Genomic DNA, 17,780 nt, shown 5'->3' on the forward strand with positions numbered 1-17,780 from the left:
AAAATAAAATTTCCGTGACAGCTTGGGACGCGAACTCGCTACTTTCGTGTTTTCACCCCCGTCACCTTACCATTTACATTATCGCTGCAGTTGGTGGACATAAGTTTTTATTTGCTAGTGCTGTATATACCCTCTTCTAGTGCCATCTACCTTTTAAGCGTAAAAGCGATACCAATACCCTCCGACCTATCTAACGGGGAAAGTTGAAACTACGTACCTTAACTCTCTACTGTTAAGTATTGAATAGATGACATGAATTAAATATCATTACTTTTAACCCTGAAATGATTGCAAGAATATATTATTAGGTATTACTATATAGCTTTTTCAAATGGCCATACTTGTTTTGCTGTTTGCGTTTTATTCGATTTTTAAACTATAGAAAATTAAATTGTGTATTTTATATGGATTACATTGATAAATCTAGTTTATGTATTTTTGTTGAATCTAGCTCTTAAAATAACACACTATAGGTGTTTATTATATTAATTACATTTCGCGTTAACATTTTTATTTTATTTTGCGTTTAATGTTAGTCATATAAACAATTTCACTTTAACATTTTGGTTAAATCAAAGTAATAAGAAACAAACTTTAATTTTTTTGCATTTTAATTTACACTTTTTGTAATGCAAGAATTTAATGCAGTTAAATGTCCATTTGAAGAATTAATCGTTTTTCAATTTAACGTTTTTTAATTTTACAGTTAGAATATAAATGAATATCAAAGTAGAAAAAATAAAATATTATCAACTGATATTTACTGAAATAAACTTTTATTAATAGTGAGCAATAACGTTTTAGTAACACAATACTTTATGCAACAGCAATTACAAAAAATACACTTACATTAAAACAAAATTTACAAATTGTATAATAAACAGTATTTTAATTTATTATCAAAAAATATTTATTGTATATTACTGTCGGAACAGTAATACGGCAAATTATGGATGCGTTAAAATATTAAATAATACTTTTGATAAAGTTAATAGTTTCAAATATCTAGGATCAATATAACAGAAAAAAATCATATTCACGAAGAAATTAAATGTCGACTAAAAGCAGGGAATTCGTGTTATTATTCAGTTCAAAATCTCTTCTCGTCGCAAATTCTATCGAGGAATTTGAAGCTTAAAATATACAAAACGATTATTATGCCTGTTGTTCTGTATGGTTGCGAAACATGGTCGCTTACTCTGAGGGAAGAACATAGACTGAAAGTATTTGAGAACAAGATCCTGAGACGAATATTCGGACCCAAGAGGAACGGGAATGGGGAATGGCGGAAACTTCATAACGAGGAACTACATTATTTATATGGTCTACCCAACATTGTTAGGGTCATCAAGTCTAGGAGGCTTAGGTGGGCGGGTCATGTAGCTAGAATGGAAGAAAATAGAAACGCTTTCAAAGTCTTGACTGGAAGACCAATGGGAAAACGACCATTAGGAAGACCTAGGCGCAGGTGGGAAGACAATATTAAGATGGATCTCGCAGAGATAGGAATACAAAGTAGAAACTGGATGCAGTTAGCTAAGGATAGAAATCAGTGGAGAGCTTTTGTGAACGCGGCATTGAACCTCCGGGTTCCATAGGCCATAGAGTTAGTTAGTTAGTTAGTATATTACTTTTGTTTGGTGATACATTTCATTGATATTTTCACAATATACTATTTTAACTGCTTCTATTTCTTTAATTTGTTGCTACGTAAACTCTGCTTATTTGTTCTTTCATGTTATTTATAATAACACTCGTTGTTAAAATAGTTGGGAACTGATAAATAATTTGTTTTAAAGTAATTTACGCTTTTTCTAATCGTGCGTCTTTTAAATCTGCTATTTCATCTTTTTAAATAATTATGCTTTTTCCTAACCTAACTTTGCATCACTTTTATTATTTGGTTTAACTTCTTTTAATCTGTTATTTTCTACACTATTGTTATTCAATAATTTTTTGCTGCGGTATGCTTTTTTGCAATTTTTCCTTGAACTATAATTTGTAACTAATAACCCTTTCATTCTAACCATATGCTATTCTTGTTCTGTATTTCTGTTTCATGAACATCATTAGTTAAATAGTTAAAAATCTACTATTTTCTACATTAGTCCTTTAAATAAATTTTTGATGTAATCTTTTTCTGGCCAAGTTGTTCTAAAATTTTTCTTAAATGTTTATTTTCTTTTGTTTGTGTTATTTTGTTTCTTTATACTTTTGTTGTTGGATATTCAATTTTTTATCTGTTCCGAACTTTATTTCGGGGAATTAGAATGCGATTAGTCTAATTTATTTTGAGTTACACGACATAATATTTACTAATTCAACTTGTTATATCATCAACACAGTTTTCAAAATATTTGAATTCGAGGTGTCAAAGACTTAATATTAGATTAATATTAGATTGAATACGAGATTTGAAACGCTAAGTGCATTTGGGTACGAGATTTTTTGTTTAATGCGTCTGGGTACAAGATTACATTTTCTGAAAATATAAATTACGCCTAGGAAGCCAAGCAAATTCACTATAGAAGAAGCAGCGATAGAGTAAATACGTTCCTGATTGTACTCTCCGTGTTGTGATCATCAGTTTATTACGGAACATTGTCGTTTAATTATCGGGAAGTGCTGGCGGATTTGTCGATAAACTTAGTAATACATCTTCGGGAAAATAATTAATAAATCATAAAAGTTTAGTTACCAAACTTCTATAATTTTTCCTAATCTTAGGTTCGAAGAACTTCGTCAAAGTTCGGGAAACTTCGGATTTTTTTGCTTCTTTATGTCTATATAAGAAGTTTTGAATTGTCAATCGCTCATTCTACAGGTAGCAGTTCTACCGTGCGGACGTGCCTAAGTGAGCTCTGTGTTCTTTGGATTCGAAAATAGACGTATACCGTTTGGGTACGAAATTATAATCCGGATAAATTATAAATAGAGCCAATAGGTTGAGCACGAATAGTTTCGTCATAATCATTTGAGGAGATAACATCGTAAGATCAGCGCTCCATTGATTCTAAGCTAGAGGATTCTTGGAAACATATCGAATATGCTTAACTCCAAAATTGCATAGCGTTCAGCTCAGAGGAAAAAGTAGAAGCGTGCGGGCGTAACTATTTGTGCTCTCGAAAAATTCACAGTGAAATATTAAAGGAATAGTGTTTGAAAATCAATAAATTCAATCATATTTGGAAACAGTTCAATTTGCTTTTGTACTTCAAGGTATAAACAAAGCCTTTTAGGAAGTTCACGGATTTAGTGTTGACAATCGAATTATTGCATTTTTATTATTAGAATATAAACACGAATAGTTTTCTAGTTAACACAAAATATTTGAGAAATCTCAGATTAATTTTAATTTCATTTTTTGTAGTGAACGTATTGTAAAACACTGCCTTAGTAGATCAAAAGAAAGTAATACGATTTCGGTTTAATTTCATAATTACAGATGGCACACATGGAATTGCTTAAGGAAGCAAAAGATCTGTTGGCCCTTCAGGACCAATTTGGATTTGACGCGCCTGAAGTGAAGTATTATACATGGACGCGATTAGTCCAAAATTACCATGTCAAGAGGGTGCGTGTGTGTAATGAACAGTATGACCGGTTACAAGTATTATTGAGCCATTTTAAGGGGGTACAAGATGTAATTTTGGAGGGCTACAAATCTGCTGCCGATATCAGCGATCTATATCGGGCAGGATTTTTCCGTGAAGATGATATAAAAACACAGGTTTGCGAAAAATTCAAGCAGTTGATTTTGACAGGTAAAACAGACAGGTTATTTGCTGAAACTGCTGTTGAACTATTAGGTGATCCTGTGAGCTTAGCAGAACCAAGTTCTGTAAACTCTGGGGAATCTAAGAACTTACCAGGGCCAAGCTCTGTGAGTTCTGGGGAACGTATGAACTTAACACGATCAGGTTCTAAAGTTTTGAGGATGTACCTAAGACAATGGACGGTATGGGTGCGTCAAAATTTAAGGTTGTAAGGAGTACATCCCGTAATTATGCGTACTTTGATCTAAAGGGGACTGAGGTAACCATTAATTGTATAGGTACAAATGGAATCGAAGACCCGGAAAAATATGTACGAAATCTGTTTGATTTCGTAATGTCCCATACAAAAATGTAATGTTGACAAGAACACCTTTGTAGGAATAACTATCGAGAGCACTGCCTCGAAGTTAAATAAGCTAATTTGTCTCTCATTGCGGAAAAATCTGAATTGAGCCCGGAGGCTTTCTTCTCCGTAGTAGAAAATACCCTCAATAGTAATGAGGAGTTCCTAATCGGAGATGACGTCACATTTATGCTGTATAGTGTGCATCTTCGAAAAGAGGAAAAAAAGGCGGATTCAAATCATCAAGAAGTATGAACCGTTGGGTGAATTTTTAGAAAACAGGGTAATTCCGATGGAGAAGGATGTATACTGCCTTCCAAAGAGTGTAATTCTGGGGATGGCAAGGGCGGACCAAAAACGTGACCGACATATAAATTGAAAAATTATCCGCAGCGTCTATTAAATCAGGCTGCTAAATTATGTCAAAGCTTAAAAATAGAGTTTGCTGCACAAAGCGGGTGTACTCTTGAGGACGCGAAAAAGAAAGAGCCACCTCGCATCCAAGTACCAAATCATTGTGTTTGAATGGAAGCTTAATAGTCGTGAATTTCATGTGATATATCCGGGTGTAAAAGCTGGCAAACAGATATATATATATCCTGTACGAGAATAATCACTACAGCTCATTGGGAGCATTCTAAATTTACTAGGCAAGAGAAGCTTTTGTAAATCTTGTTTGCAGGGGTATAATAATGATGGGATTTATCATAAGTGCGAATTCAAGTGTTCAGCTTGTGAGAAATATCATGAATTATTTACCTCTGAGATTAAACGCGAATGTAATGATTGTCATACATTGTTTTCATAGGATGAATGTTTCAACAATCATAAAGATGTAACAAAACGTGGCAAGAGTGTATGTGATTTAGTCAGGGTTTGTAACGAGTGTGGTGTTATGTTTGATTTAAGACGTCAAAAATCTCAGCAGAAGTGTGGTGAGCGGTTGTGTAAAGCATGTAATATCCATGTTGACCGAAACCATGCTTGCTATGTTCAGAATCAAAACCTTACCAGGGTCGAAAATATTTGTACATTGTGTTTGATGTAGAGACTATGCTACTGGATATGAATGCTGAGGGGGAACAACATGAGGTAAATCTTGTCTGTGCACAATTAATTCGTCACTCATGCCACAATAACTCGTTGGATGATGTGTGCCATGTATGCGGAGATAAAAATGGAAATCGCGAGTTTTCTTTTAAAACTCTTGATGGGTTTGTTAAGTTCGTCTTAACACCTCGTCAAGCGTTTGACAAGGTCATTGTGTTATCACATAATGGGATTTATAATGATATCCATTTTGTAGCTAAACATCTTGTAGAGAAGGAGCATCTTCCGTAGATTTAACAATGACGGGGCAAAAGATTGAGTTGAGAGTCGGGACCGGGCATATTGTGTTCATGGATACTTATCTGTACATGGGAGTTTAGTTATCTAAGCTCACGAAAACATTTAGACTTATCTGGCAACTTGCGGAAGGGATCTTTTCCATATTTATTTAATACACCGAATAATCAATATTATGTAGGCAAAATTCCGGATCTTAAGTATTTTGATCCCGACATTTTGTCTCCTAAAAGAAAAGACAGGTAATCGCCTGAGACCAAGAACGTGCTTCAAGCGGCGAGGAGTATCATCTCCAAAAGGAGATGCTCGCGTACTGTTATAATGGCGTAAGAATTTTAGCTGAGGGTGTCATAATATTCTCAGACCTGTTCGAAGAGAAAACTGGCGGCACCCAATGTTCCATTTCTTCAAGTACGATAGCCAGTCTTGCTATGCATGTTTATTGTAACTTATATTTGCCTAAAAATTCAATTGGTGTAATTCGAACTCTTGGATTTGATTATAGTGACCGTCAAAGTGTGAAAGCATTGCAATGGTTGCGATACATGAAATTAACAAGGGGTAACTAAAATTCAGTGTTCGGAAAATGGTAACGAAAGACGATTTGGTAAGCATAAGGCTGATGGATACGAACTAACTAGTAAGATAGCTACAATTTTGTGGTTGTTTTTGGCATTGTTGTCGCATGTGTTATCCAAAATTGCGTCATAAACAACTTGACGACCCCACGTCTCATCGTAGAATTATGCAGCAACGTTATGAGCAGACTGTCATTAAAGCAAATTACCTACGTAGCCGAGGTTTTAACCTTATTGAAATCTGGAAATGCGAGTGGGATGATCAGGTGAAAAAGGATAAGTTCATACAGGAGTTTATCAAGACTCAATGTAAGGATATTGTCGATCATTTGATCCCCAAACACGCATTTAATGACGGTCGCACAGAATGTTTCAATGCGCTGTATGAGTGTAATGATGAAAACATTCAATATCTGGATATCACGAGTCTCTACCCCTGAGTAATGGCACGTAAGCCGTTGCCAATAGGTATGACAAAAATACATAGGGGGACAGACTTTCCAGAAGCGGAAAGTATCCATGGGCTGGTTAAATGCACCATCTTGTCCCCAAATATCTTTTTTTTTAGGATTCTTCCGTACGTTGTGGGGATGCCGATTACATTTCGGTCTTTGTCGTACATGTATGGAGGAGGAAACTCTCAATGATTGTTTGCATTGCGATAAGAACCGGGCTATTACTGGTACGTTTTGCACCCCTGAACTCCATAAAGCAATACAAGCCGGATATAAGATACTCGGAATAAAGGAAATATGGGAATCCGAACTAACCGGTTCGGAGGATTGTAATGCGCGTAGTTTGTTCCGCGACTACGTGAATTCTTTCCTCCAAACGAAGCAGGAGGCGTCTGGTTTTCCTGCCTCATGTCAAAATAAAGGAGACGAAGAAAGAAATATTAACGAGTATCTTGCCCATAAAGGCATACAGTTAAATCATAACAATATCAGCAAGAACCCAGGATTGAAGTATATCGCCAAGATCGCAGCAAACGGAATTACCGCAAACAAAAATCATTGATAATCCAGAGAGTTTTTTTTACATATCTATTGTCGCCGCAACATGAGGTTCAATCAGCACTGCCCTTGCTGACGAACACCTGATTGTAATGTACAAAGACATCGAGAATGAAAGCAAACTGAAGAAGTCCTCGAATGTCGTGATTGCTGCTTTTATTACGTCATGTGCAAGGCTTCGGCTTTATGACCTATTGACATCAGAAGGACCTGGAAATGTTTTGTACTGTGACACGGACAGCATTATGTATATACAACGAGGCAATGATAAGCCCAAGCTTACAACTGGGTCCTACCTGGGTGAACTAACCAAAGAAGTTCCGGAAGGGTGAGAAATATGTTTATTGGTTTAGGGGCTAAAATTACGCGTATAGATTAAAAGAAATTGGAACGGGCAAATTTTATTCTCTATATAAAATCAGGGGTGTTACTTTGGACAGTAGAACGCGGAAAGAAATTAATTATGAACATTTTATAACTTGGTTTGTGGAAAAATTGAGGAAGAAAGTTAAACTTCCCACGGAGGATTTCATGTAAGACTGGGTTTACCATTGTTTCACGACCTGAGAACAAAAACTCATCGGAAAGTAAACAATAAAAGACCACGGTTGAACCATGACAGTATGACAGATTACCGTACCATTCCTTATGATTATCAAGGTCGAAGTCCCGTAATAGTTTGCTCAAGTGTATGTATGACAATATCCTGTTACAGACCTATTTGTGACATAAGGTCTCCAGTTTGTATATTTATATAACCAAGGTTACTGATTTATCAAAATACATCTAAACATTGCATTATATTACCTTTTCTATTGTAGCACGTAACAGTTAAACGTTTACACAGTTTTTAAAAGTTTTACATACAGTTGTCACGAGACGGATCCTTCGTTTTTATATATTATTTATATTCGTTGCTATGGCAACTAAACTCACATGGTCAAAACACTATCATAACAAAATATTATCGCATAACAACAGAACCAGTAACAGTAACAGTAACAGTAACAACCGCCGCCACTGGTTGTTACTAAAATTAGATTCTGTTACATTACCGGTATGCGTGAATTTAACGTTACTTTTTACATTGGAATCACACTTTAATCTCACATGGATATTTCAAACTTAGTTTCTATCAAGGTTAGTTTGTTCATGTAAGTATTGTATTGCACCATTGATGGATTCTCAAAATTTTGCAATGTCACACCTAGATGATTGATGTCAACGCATTGCACCACGTTCTGTAAAAGCATCATCAGATTGTTCACTATTATCATTCTGGTCTTTTCGTTGAGTGAACACTTCAACAGCTCCAACTCAATCGACCAATCACTACAAGCATTGGTGAGAAGACACGTTCTATTTCTGAATTTCATGAATACTGGAATAAAATTTCTTCCTGCTACACGAACCAATGTCGTGTACAGATCATTAAACGATTCTATTCCAATTACTTCATCTTCAGAATTAATATCATGTTGATTATACTGTGAATGTGAATACAAGCAACCAATAGCACTCAATAGATGAATATGACCATAACTTTTCACATATTGATGCATACTAAAATCTTCGATACACACAGCATCAGTAAGACGAGAGAAGTCTGGATAATCTAATTCAACCAATACCGTAGTATGTTTTTGCGAACACTCAGCAAATTTCATCAATGCAAATTCAGGATTTGTATTTTCTGTAGTTTGTCTGGAAGGTTCAGGTTCACGTATTTGGTCGGTGTGTTCAATAACTATAGTTTCTATTACTTCAACGGAATTTCGCACCTCGGTAAAACTACGTGTAATCTGTTCCATTTTAAGATCACTTTGTTCAATTCGTTGATTTGTCTAATTAATCTGTTCTGATAAACGTTGACTATTAATGTCGTTTTTACTGTCGAGTTGTTTCATCTGTTCATCAAGATCTTGCCTTAGTTGCCCCATCTGCTGATTCATTTGTTCCATTTGTTGATTCATTCGCTCACCAAAATCTTGCCTCAGTTGTTTTATGACGTCGGCTAGGTCAGAGGAGTTCATCTCCCTATTACAATTTGATTCAGTTGTATTTTCAATACCTGGAAGACTCATTTTGATGTTTCTGAAAATTTTTCTTCCACTCCTTGATAAAGTATATTCCGATTTTGATGTATTTAATAAAATTATTACGTAACCTTAAAATCAATCTGCAATCCTGGAACTAATTATCTAGGAGATTATTTACTTATCTTCACACAAATCTCCTAAGTCCTGAGGCGGCAAACCACCAATTTATATATGAAGATATCCTGTTACAGATAATGCCTATTTGTGACATAAGGTCCGCAGTTTGTATATTTATATAACCAAGGTTACTGATTTATCAAAATACGTCTAAACACTGCAATATATTACCTTTTTTATTTTAGCACGCAACAGCTAAACATTTACACAGTTTTTAAAAGTTTTACATACAGTTGTCACGAGACGGATCCTTCGTTTTTATATATTATTTATATTCGTTGCTATGGCAACTAAACTCACATGGTCAAAACACTATCATAACAAAATATTATCGCATAACAACAGAAGAGAAATTACTTCTATTTCTCTTTTCATATTCTCCTTCTTCCTTTTTTGAACATCTTGTGCATATTTTAAAAGTGCATTTTGCCCATAAATACAAATAAAAATGTTAAAAAATACAAGTATCGTTGTATATGTGTGTGTATATATGTATATAATTATTTTTCACATGTAAATATAATGTAAATAATAGTGTGAATGGAGGTGAAAACATCTATAGTAATCATACATTTTCCTTGGCACGAACTGACCTGGATATAGCATATAAATATTCTATACTATAAGATTCCTTTCATATTCGCAAGTACTGGTTATTATATCATCGCTATAACATACCTGCAACCCCCACACCGCACCCCCTCATTTTGTAAATAATATATAATGTAAATAGAATTTACATATATTGTAAATATTTTTTCTTATATTGTAAATATTAATTGTATATAGCATAATTCAAATCTTAACTTATTTTTGTTGCAAATCAAGTACAACCTTATGTAAATACCTATAGAACATTGTATATATATCCTTATATTCAAATACTTTTTTAAATGTTTTATTATATTTATTTACATTTTTATTTTTTATTATATATATACATTTTTATTATATATACAATTTTTAATTACATTTTTTTAATTTTACAATAATTTTTAAATTACATTTTTGCATTTTATTTCCACATCCCGTACAATTATCAAAAGAGTACTCAATAAAAGGTACATTATACTTAAAAGTATGTCTATTCTATATAAGTTAAAGGAAGAATACGCATACTTCTTGTCCGCAAAATAGAGTATCAGTTAAGATAATGCAATTAATAAACACATGATATTTTGCCTATTTTTTAAAAAAATGTTAAAAAACTAACTGATATTCTAAAAGGACATATACATATAAATTTGATTATCAAATGAAAGTTTCTTTATCTACCTATACTTATGATGTCAGCTGAACACGCCAGTGCTGGGATACAAACGAGGGCGGTGGACAAGTCTACCAAAAGGGCACCCGAATACGTATTATCGTTTATATATATATACGATGTAACTTAATCTAGTAAACGTCAGGAGTTGATTCCTGTCTCCGAGATAAAAAGAAAAGTATACACCAACCTGAGTGTAGAAATGCCTCGGAGCTATGACCACCCGAATATTTTCGAAAAAATGCAAAAACAACCATACTCAAGAACAAAATGTGGTATCGAAATCGCGCAAAAGTGAGTGTGCACTCGGATGTAGTACAGTGGCGATGCAAGGGCGACTCACCAAGAAACTGGAGTATTCCTTCGAGTATTTTAGCAAACGGTGAATGTGGAAAATGAACAACAATCAAGTACAAGATTTCAACAATCAAAAGTAATAGTACATCGTTCAGATCAGAACATTTAGAATTCGAAAGAAAGAGAGACACACACATGTGATTGATCTATTTTATTTCAGCACAGAATGAAATCTCGAAAGAAGAATTTAAATGAAAAGAAGTCTTTAACGTATCTCAGTTATATCTTCTAGGTTAATGGTAACGAATAATAAATGAACAGATTCTTGTCCAAGTTAAGATGTGAAAATGGAGAAATAACTTTGATACAGATTAGGTTTATAATGCCTGTGCATAAGACGGTCAGTCGGTAAAGGTAATGTATATTGAACGAGAGTACAAGGATTTTTCACATGACAACAGCGATTCTCACAAATTATATGAATACAATTCGGGCGAAAGTAAGCTGCATGAAGATTTCCTCCTCGTGATACGTAATTCCAATGGAACATATATTCAGAGCACAGAAGCAATGGACCTGGACGAAACTCAAGCTATTGTGCGTATTGCACAATAAAAAGAAGTATAGTTTCCAACTACCGATTTATTTTGTTTCATACAAAGTAGGATAAGTGTAAAATACTCAGTACAAATAGGATAACTTTACAGTATTTGCGCAATGCAGTATGTGTATACGAGACAGCTACTGTGAAGAATGACAGTTCACAGTCCGATGTTGTAGACCGTTGACATCGGCAAAGCAGAGATTTCTGCGTGAGGTCAAGCACCCGAAACTTCGGAGATGACTGTCGCAGCTATATTTGCTCGAGCAACAAGTTCTTCAGCTATCATGGCTGGTGTTGCATACAAAAGGCGTTTCCTACCCCCCTCCAAAAAAATCAAGGGACGTGAGGTATAGGGTAAACGAGGTGATCATAACACAGGTACTTCTCTCCCAATCCAACGATCTGGGAATGTTTCATTTCGGTAGGTCTGCATATACCTGTCAAAATGTGCAGGTGCACTGTCATACTGGTAATCAACATCTGCTGTCTTATGTTCAAGGGCACATGTTCTAAAAATTTTGGGAGAACATTATTTAAAAATAAAATATACGTACTCCCATATAGGTGGGCCGGTAATAAATAAGGTCTTACCACAAAATTATCCACCATACTCCATCACACTCTCACACTAATACTCTGCTACTGATCGTTCACTAGAGTTGCATGTAGATTTTACGCTCTATACATGTTTACTGCTAGTTTCAGGACGGTCTCTGACCACTCCCAGTACGTTGTCTTCAAATTCAACTGCACACATGGTGCGATTTCGTAAGATTTCACGTAGGGGAAAGTGAAAAGATCCTATCTCTCGAAGGCAAATATGGAGGCGTGGAAAAATACAGGGAAAGTTACTTTCCTTTGAAGGTGACGGTCACGATACAAACGGCTCGCCTCTGGGTTTTTTCCCCTTGCATCTCCATAAATGAGGTCCATAGTGCCAGCTCGTGGACAGGGCAATATACCATTGCGCAGGCACGTACAGATTAACGCAATCGATTTTACTTAAACACCAACGTCTACACTTTTATACGACCGTGAATACCTGGAAACAACCTCTACCATTGAACGCAACATCCTCTCCTATTATACAACAATTACACACATAACACCAAAGCATCAGACTATGTATGCCACACAATTTGCGTAGCACACAGCCACGCTAATTGACGTCATTCCACAACAAAACTGCAAGACAGCCTTCGACGAGCCACTCTCAATTGACACAAATGACAATAGTTCCGTAATGTGCGACCAAAGCATCATACCCTTAGTGAAAGTACTATGAGCTACGTGTACGCAAAAGTCACACATTCTCTTTCCTCCGTCTAGGTATTCCATCCTGCTCCAAGATACATTAGAACGTTGAAAAATATTTTCCTCCATTTTTTGGATGTAATTCCAATGGACTTTCTTCTAGAAAATTTCTCCAGCAGTGACAAAATCAAAACGTAAGTGGGCTACACTAGGACTCTATTTTGGTATATTTACAATAGCAATGCAGGTTTTTGTAGCTCAAGGGAAAGGAGCGGTTTGCCAACTCCAAGGGAGGGGAAGCCCCCTCGAAAGTATCCCTGGAAGAAGAGTCGCCTAACGGATAAATCAAGCATACTGTCCCAGCGCATTTCTTTGTATTGTTATGCAACGTGTACAACATCACGTGTTTCGCCCATGTTTGTTGCATCTGTGCACAGAAGGACCATATTCCGCGGAATTATATATAACGAGGAGGAAACTCTTTAATGCGGCTTACTTTTGGCCAACATGTATTCACGCAATATTTGGAAATCCCTGTGTCATGTGGAGAATTCCTTGTGCACTCGTTCATCACATATGATCTTTGCATTTTGGGGTATTACATGTTATGTTTCTTTACATACCGCCTGACTATCCTATGCAGAGTCGTTTTAAACCTAATCTGGATCAAAGTTATTTTTTTCCATTTCCACACACTCGTAACTTGGACAGGAACCCGTTTATTTAATCCGTCACCATTTTAGCATCGTTACATTTAAATTCTTCTCCCAAGAGTTTATTCTGTAGTGATTGTGAGACAAGATAGATCACACACGTTTATCTCTCTTCTTTCGAATTCTAAGTGTTCTTCTAACTTGAACGATATACTATTATTTTTTAGTTTTTTTGAAGCCACTCATTCGCCGCCACTACACTACATCCAATTGTACACTAATGGAATCACGATTTAAAATAATAGACATTCTCTTTTACCCAACCTCGATCCGACGTTTAGTTCTTGAGTTATGGCTGCTTTTACATTTTTTCGATAAATTTTCGTGTGTTCAAGGCGCCAGCATTTTTACACCCAGGTTGGTGTATAGTTTTCGTTTTATTTCTGTGTCAGGAATAATCTCCTGACGTCTGTTATATTAATTAAGTTACACCCTGTATACGCGCGTCATTTTATATATTAAAACCGACAAATTTGTTTAGTGGAGTAAATAGCTAAACTGTGAAAACGTCTTTTCCACAGAAATACTTTTTAGTTCTTGTATTATATATATATATATGTATGTATTTGTCAAACAAGATGAAGCTAATTAGAGAAGAAGTAATTCAGAATCCTAATATATACCAATAAATTAATATAGGTATTAATATATTAGGACAATAAGTACTGATTATTGGAACACTGCTCTAAAACACACAGGAACAATCAAATTTGTAAATAAAGAGCTTTAAAAAACTTGAATTATTTAAACTGAGCTTAGCTATATCGATTGCGCTTAGCTTTTGAAAGTTTCTTGGCAATAAATGAGTAGCAGTGCGAAAAACTCCTATATAATCTTTCCAAATAAACCTACATGTTAATTGCTTTACTGACTTTATACATATTTTTTGAAAAGTGATTGTACTCTTTATCTTTTCTCTGCCAATAGCAACTGTATGAATGTAATACAAAACTGGTATACAGAAAAATTTTTAAAAATATTTATAATATGATATTTCACAGGGCGCCTTTTATAAGGGAGCACTGAGTCCTTCACAGGTTCTTTACCAACAGCCACTATATGAATTTACTATATAAAAATGGTATATATAGAAGAACAACTAAAACCACTTATCTATAATGTGATGTTTCGCATGGCGTTCCATGAGCAAGGTGCACTGTACTCTTCACCGGTTCTTTATCAACAGATGTGTTGTACACAACTGTGCTATACAGAAGAATAAATGAAACTGTTTATCTTTGATGTGTTAAACCTAGCGATTTGATAATATATTTTAGAGACAAGATTTGTTTCGTTTACCATTGTTAAATTACGGAATGTACTTTTGAAATGTCGTACAACGAATTAACTAGCATTATTTCCATTACAATTAAGGTTTCTAACAGTTTTTAGCAGCACGTTTAGTGACATTATTATTAACGTTGTTGGCAACACTGCTGATAATTATCTATTTGAAGAAACAGATAAAAGGACTTTGAGAAGCACAATGTCTTTATGGCAAAACCTTTTAAACTTCCACCCTTCGATTATTGACGGTTAACTGGGCTTACTCTCATCAATATCCCAAAACTGTGACGTGATGTGCAAAAATATTTAAGCCCGTCTCACACGGATCTGAACTAAGGCCCCAACCCAGGCTACAACTTAACAGTGTTACTTAACTCAAACTTCCATGCAATTTCTTCTATCCTGAGGTGATGTAGGGGTCTCAGGCGATCCTTAAAACTAGGTAGGTTTTACCAGCAGAGCCTCTCGTGGTCGCTGTATTAAACAGACAAAAAACGTGTTACACACAGGGCAATCAACTGTCGTAATCGTAAATATTATTGTTTTTCTATTTCACAAGATGAGTTCATCTGAAGAGAATGAAATAGCCATAGCAGCGATATCTGCTCTGTTGCTGACACAAAATCTGTCCTCCCCTCCCACCCCACCAAAAAAAAAAAAAAAACGAGAGAGAAAGAGTAAAGAGGAGCTGGTAGACCTGGGAGTGAATTCTTCGCCGCAATAATGCACAGGAAAGCACCGTATTTTCAATGGTGAATAATGAACTACTTACAGAAGATCCCCAAAGATCCTACAAAAAAAAAATCTACATATTGGACTATTCAGAATTCCATACGCTATTGAAATTAGTAACTCCGAAAATTCAGCAGCAAGATACGAACATGGGGAAGTCTGTGTCAGCTGAAAAATAGTCTGTAGATCCTTGTATCCACCAAATTGTAGAACTGAAAAGCAAATGACTTATCCAAATATGCAAATGAGGCCAGTTATCCGGCGCTGAAAGCTAAAATAAGTAAGAAAGAGTAATTTTCTAGTATAGGTACTGAGTGTAGCGTTGCCAGATTTGTAAACGAAAAATCGGGACACCAATCTTGACTATATATGAGGTCAGGGTTCCTACTCATTTGGTCAGAATTAATTAATTACCTGTTTTTCCAGGTTACTACTCAATTTTCTAGTTCATTCTATACATAGTTAGTACAAATGAAGCCCCACAAGGGATGTATAAAGATTGTGAAAGGTAAGAAGAATAACTGCCTGGCCTTAATTCTGAATTCCGATTTGTTTTGTTTAACAGGTCCTAAATATTGCACAAACTACCATATACTCTGCTCCAATTTATAATTAAAGGGATACTTTTTTTTTTGCTGCGTCATCACCAGAGTCGGAAACACAACCCAAGAAGAAATACAAATTTAGCATTTAGCAAGAAAATACATTTACGTTAAATTCACAACGATAAACAAAAAGAAAATCTCTTTAAAGACTTGCGCAGGCTCTCAAAAAGTTTGCAGAACAAAAAATTCAGTATCAAAATTAGATAATACATAATGCGTTTAAGTGTTACTTCTTGTGCTACAGTAAGTTGTTATGAAATATTAACTGAAATTACTGAAAACTTTATGAGATAAGGGAAAATATAAATCCAAAATTATTGAATGCGTCCACAGCATCTTTAGAAATATTTATCCATACATGGGAAAGTATATTAGACAACACAGTTCTGTAATTGTTGAAGTGGGCGGATTTCAAATGAAACTTCAAAACCTTCCGTTTATACTCGATGTGAGACATACTAGTTTTTGCGTTTTTTCTTTTCAATCTGAAGAACGAAAAATGGGACAAACATGCGTCCCGAAAGTGTTTTTCGAGTTATTTGTCCTAATTGAAAACCAGGACCGTCCCGGAAAACCAGGACGTCTGACAACCCTAACTGAGTGCATCCGCTCAGCTCAGTACCCATAAAAAATGCCAAAATAGCCCATAAAGTAAACTTATACCGCGCCGGGAACCCATCTCTTGCACTACACCCGCAATTTTTGTTTGTGCCAGCATTGTAGAACTGTTCTCTAAAATTTCACGAAAGCCACACAACACTGATGACAATTAACGCTCATTGTTTCTGTTTTTGGCGCATCACGTCTGAACTTTATGTTTACAAGTGTAAAATTACTAGTCTAAAATTATTACAAGTGCTTTACGACGAATAAAATAAGTGAGTTGATATATGCTATATATTCTATTTATCTCTTGTTCAATAAGAACGTATAGAAGTTTTGTATATAAATAGTGTATAAACGTAGTACATTGGCAAACGCTAATTTTGTGTTTGTCTAATTTTGTGTTTCTAAATGCATACTTTTATAGAATTTGACCCATCGATCAACGTAGGAGATTATAGGGTGACTTTTTCATTCTCAAAGTGGGATTTTGTAATGCTTCAGGCTGGCAGCACTGCGTGTGGGGAGGATGAGAAACATGGTTGCCAACGATACGATAATTTATCGTGATATACGATAATTTAAGCTTTAATACGATATACGATAATGCTCTTGCGATAATAGGTGAATCCGAATATACGATAATTTTGGAACCTCACACTTTGTTGCAGCTTTTGAATGTGCAAATAAATTGTAGGTATGCATTAAAGAATTACTAAACACATACACTGAAGTTTCTAACAGTCTATCTTGCTAAAATAAGTCAATAACGATTTGAGAATTGGCAAATGACAACCCTGAAACTATCCTTTAAATTCAATTACATTTAAGTGGAGGTGGGAATATTGTTGTTGTTCATGTCGAAAAAAAAGGCTGTTAGATGTAAAAAAAAGAAAGAAAAAGAAAAGAAAAAAGAAATTAGAATCGGTTTGTGGACCTGGTTGTGGAAAGTGAAATTACACAAAATGTAATTTGTTTTCCTAATTATCTAGGTGGACACGTAAAATAGCTATGGAAAGTGATAGAGATCCTGAAGGGTCGTCCACTTCACAAAAGAAACTAAAAGTACGGGGTGAGTTGAAACTTAAACATTTAATACAAAAATTCAGGAAAAAGTAATTAATTGATGCTGTGCTCAAGGACTG

The sequence above is a fragment of the Thermobia domestica genome, chromosome 9 (genome assembly GCF_964235325.1).
Source record: "Thermobia domestica chromosome 9, izTheDome1.hap1.1, whole genome shotgun sequence".
NCBI classification, from domain to species: domain Eukaryota; kingdom Metazoa; phylum Arthropoda; class Insecta; order Zygentoma; family Lepismatidae; genus Thermobia; species Thermobia domestica.